The following is a 4656-nucleotide window of genomic DNA, read 5'->3' as shown; positions in this document are numbered from 1 at the left end:
GGGTGCGATCATACCAGCATTAGTGCACCGGATCCCATCAGAACTCCGCAGTTAAGCGCGCTTGGGCCGGAGTAGTACTGGGATGGGTGACCTCCCGGGAAGTCCCGGTGTTGCACCCTTTTTTAGTTTTTCGCCGGGCGTCGCAATGCTATTTGAATAAACCTTTTGCCCGTTTGCGTTCTCGTCGGGGCCGGGCCGGGCCGGGGTGCGCTGCCCGCACTACCGCGCGCGCGGGGGCGACACCGAGCGCGCACCCGAGGCACCCCGAGCACACAGGCCACGGTGCAACCCGGGCGTTGTGCGCGCACCCCGGTGCGCCCGAGGTGCTGCGCGCGCACCCAGGTGAAATCGGTGTGCACCTCGGCCAGTGCGCGCTCGGTCGAGTCGCGCACGTTGGCCAAGGTGCACGGTGATGTTTCTTACTCTAAGGTTCCGCACCAGACGCCCGGGACAGGTGAGCGAAGCTGGGCGGGGCCGGGTGCGCGGCCGGGGCAGGTGCACGCAGCTGGAGAGAGCTTTGGAGCACACTTCGGAGCGCACCAATGATGCGCTCCATTCAAAAGTTTCCTGAAAAGGCAAAAAAAGTTGAGATTATAGAATTTCCCACTTGAGAGATTGTAAAAAAAAAAAAATTAAAATGAAGGAAACGCGGGTGCCAAGGTGTGCGCAGCCCAGCCAAGGTGTGCGCACCAAGGCGCCCACCCTGGCGAAGGTGCACGCAAGGTGCGCACCCGAGGCAAACCGGACAATTAACCCAACTTTCGACTTCGCGCGCACCTTGGAGCGCACTTCGGAGCGCTCCTTGGTGCGCACCAATCTTGGGCACCTCGGAGTGCACCATGGCGCCCACCAAGGTGCGCACCCGGGGCAAACCGAGCTCCGACTTCGTGCGCACCTTGGAGCGCACGAAAGGTGCGCACCATGGCGCCCACCAAGGTGCGCAGCCCAGCCAAGGCGTGCGCATCAAGGTGCGCACCCTGGCGAAGGTGCGCACCCGGGGCAAACCGAGCTCCGACTTCGTGCGCACCTTGGAGCGCACAAAAGGTGCGCAACCCAGCCAAGGTGTGCGCACCCCGGTCAAACCGAGCTCCGAATCGTGCGCACCAGAGGTGCACGCCATCGTGCGCACCTTGGAGCACACTTCGGAGCCCTCCTTGGTGCGCGCCGATGTTGCGCACCTCGGAGCGCACCCGGGGAAAACAATGCAATTAACCCGACTTTCGACTTCGTGGGCACCTCGGAGCGCTCTCGGGTTCGCACCTCGGAGCACACCGAGGTGCGCACCTTTGATGCGCTGCCTTCACCAATTTCCAGAAAAGGCAAGAAAACATTGAGAAGGTGTGCGCACCGAGGTGCCCACCCTGGCGAAGGTGCACGCGAGGTGCGCACCCGGGGCAAACCGGGCTCCGACTTCGTGCACGCCGCACCTTGGAGCACACTTCGGAGCGCTCCTTGGTGCGCACCAGGGCGCGCAACCCAGCCGAGGTGCCCACCCCGGCGAAGGTGCACGCGAGGTGCGCACCCGGGGCAAACCGGGCTCCGACTTCGTGCACGCCATGGTGCCCACCGCGGCGAAGGTGCACGCGAGGTGCGCACCCGGGGCAAACCGGGCTCCGACTTCGTGCACGCCGCACCTTGGAGCACACTTCGGAGCGCTCCTTGGTGCGCACCATGGTGCCCACCAGGGCGCGCAACCCCGCCGAAGGTGCACGCGAGGTGCGCACCCGGGGCAAACCGGGCTCCGACTTCGTGCACGCCGCACCTTGGAGCACACTTCGGAGCGCTCCTTGGTGCGCACCATGGTGCCCACCAGGGCGCGCAACCCCGCCGAAGGTGCACGCGAGGTGCGCACCCGGGGCAAACCGGGCTCCGACTTCGTGCACGCCATGGTGCGCACCGCGGCGAAGGTGCGCACCCGGGGCAAACCGGGCTCCGACTTCGTGCACGCCGCACCTTGGAGCACACTTCGGAGCGCTCCTTGGTGCGCACCAGGGCGCGCAACCCAGCCGAGGTGCCCACCCCGGCGAAGGTGCACGCGAGGTGCGTACCCGGGGCAAACCGGGCTCCGACTTCGTGCACGCCGCACCTTGGAGCACACTTCGGAGCGCTCCTTGGTGCGCACCATGGTGCCCACCAGGCCGCGCAACCCAGCCAAGGTGTGCGCACCAAGGTGCACGCGAGGTGCGCACCCGGGGCAAACCGGGGTCCGACTTCGTGCACGCCGCACCTTGGAGCACACATCGGGGCGCTCCCGGGTTCGCACCGGCGTTGCGCACCGTGGTGGGCACCTCGGAGCACACCAAGGTGGGCAGCGAGGTGCGCACCTTTGATGCGATGCCTTCACTAATTTCCATAAAAGGCAAAAAAAAAACGAGATTTTAAAATTTCCGTTTTGAAAGATAGTGAGAAAAAGGGAATGTTGGTGCCATCTTGAGCCCGCCCTGGTGCGCAGCCCAGCCAAGGTGTGCGCACCAAGGTGCCCACCCTGGCGAAGGTGCGCGCCCGGGCAATTAACCCAACTTCCAACTTCGCGCGCGCCAGGGTGGGAGCGCACCCAACAACCGGGCCTGGGAAGAGCCAATGCGAGAAACCCCACCAAACGCTCTGACAAAAAAAGAGGGGGCGCTCCAGTAACCCCGCTTCGGAGCGCACCCTGGGCAAACCCAGCCAAGGTGCCCACCCCGGCCAAGGTGCAGGCGAGGTGCGCACCCGGGGCAAACCGGGCTCCGACAACGTGCACGCCGCACCTTGGAGCACACTTCGTAGCGCTCCCGGGTGCGCACCTCAGAGCACACCAAGGTGGGCAGCGAGGTGCGCACCTTTGATGCGCTGCCTTCACTAATTTCCAGAAAAGGCAAAAAAAAAAGGAGATTTTAAAATTTCCGTTTTGAAAGATAGTGAAAAAAACGGAACGCGCGTGCCATCTTGAGCCCGCCCTGGTGCGCAGCCCAGGTAAGGTGCCCACCCTGGCAAAGGTGCGCACCCGGGCAATTAACCCTACTTCCGACTTCGTGCGCGCCAGGGTGGCAACCGGGCCTCGGAAGAGCCAATGCGAGAAACCCCACCAAACGCTCCGACAAAAAAAGAGGCGGCGCTCCAATAACCCCGCTTCGGAGCGCAGCCGGGGCAAACCCAGCCAAGGTGCCCACCCCGACGAAGGTGCACGCGAGGTGCGCACCCGGGGCAAACCGGGCTCCGACAACGTGCACGCAGCACCTTGGAGCACACTTCGAAGCACTCCCGGGTGCCCACCGGCGTTGCGCACCGTGGTGGGCAGCGAGGTGCGCACCTTTGATGCGCTGCCTTCACTAATTTCCAGAAAAAGGCAAAAAAAAATGAGATTTTAAAATTTCCGTTTTGAAAGATAGTGAAAAAAAAGGAACGCGGGTGCCATCTTGAGCCCGCCCTGGTGCGCAGCCCAGGCAAGGCATGCGCACCAAGGTGCCCACCCGAGGTGCACACCCGGGGCAAACCGGGCTCCGACTTCGTGCAGGCCGCACCTTGGAGCACACTTCGGAGCGCTCCTTGGTGCGCACCATGGTGCCCACCAGGGCGCGCAACCCAGCCAAGGTCTGCACACCAAGGTGCCCACCCCGGCGAAGGTGCACGCGAGGTGCGCACCCGGGGCAAACCGGGCTCCGACTTCGTGCACGCCATGGTGCCCACCGCGGCGAAGGTGCACGCGAGGTGCGCACCCGGGGCAAACCGGGCTCCGACTTCGTGCACGCCGCACCTTGGAGCACACTTCGGAGCGCTCCTTGGTGCGCACCATGGTGCCCACCAGGGCGCGCAACCCAGCCAAGGTGTGCGCACCAAGGTGCACGCGAGGTGCGCACCCGGGGCAAACCGGGGTCCGACTTCGTGCACGCCGCACCTTGGAGCACACATCGGAGCGCTCCCAGGTTCGCACCAGCGTTGCGCACCTTTGATGCGCTGCCTTCACTAATTTCCAGAAAAGGCAAAAAAAAACGAGATTTTAAAATTTCCGTTCTGAAAGATAGTGAAAAAAACGGAACGCGGGTGCCATCTTGAGCCCTTCCTGGTGCGCAGCCCAGGCAAGTTGTGCGCACCAAGGTGCCCACCCTGGCGGAGGTGCGCGCCCGGGGCAATCCGGGCTCCGACTTCGTGCACTGCATGGTGCCCACCAAGGCGCGCAACCCAGCCAAGGTGCCCACCGCAGCGAAGGTGCACGCGAGGTGCGCACCCGAGGTGCACACCCGGGGCAAACCGGGCTCCGACTTCGTGCACGCCGCACCTTGGAGCACACTTCAGAGCGCTCCTTGGTGCGCACCAGGGCGCGCAACCCAACCAAGGTCTGCACACCAAGGTGCTCACCCCGGCGAAGGTGCACGCGAGGTGCGCACCCGGGGCAAACCGGGCTCGGACTTCGTGCACGCCGCACCTTGGAGCACACATCGGAGCGCTCCCGGGTTCGCACCAGCATTGCGCACCTTTGATGCGCTCCAATAACCCCACTTCGGAGCGCACCAGAAACCCCACTGGACGCTTGGGCAAAAATGTAATGCGCACCCGAAGCCCCTACCCAGAAATCCCCAGTTCGGACATGGGGAGCTGCAACGGTAAAAAGCCTCACTAAACTCTCGGACGGAAAGGTGGCTCGAGGGTAATGCCCGAAACCCCACTTCCACTTCCGCT

At 64.0% G+C, this 4656-nt stretch overlaps 1 non-coding gene across 1 annotated transcript; it reads left to right on the top strand.

Moving 5' to 3' along the window:
* LOC131862255 (5S ribosomal RNA) lies at nucleotides 1-119 on the top strand. The gene has a single exon (XR_009361271.1). It is a non-coding gene; the product is annotated as a 5S ribosomal RNA (ribosomal RNA).
* The last annotated feature ends 4537 nt before the right edge of the window (nucleotides 120-4656 follow it).

The sequence above is a fragment of the Cryptomeria japonica genome, unplaced genomic scaffold, assembly GCF_030272615.1.
Source record: "Cryptomeria japonica unplaced genomic scaffold, Sugi_1.0 HiC_scaffold_40, whole genome shotgun sequence".
In the NCBI taxonomy this organism is placed as follows: domain Eukaryota; kingdom Viridiplantae; phylum Streptophyta; class Pinopsida; order Cupressales; family Cupressaceae; genus Cryptomeria; species Cryptomeria japonica.
Note: the sequence above shows the minus strand (reverse complement) of the source record. Positions and strands in the feature narration are given on the sequence as shown.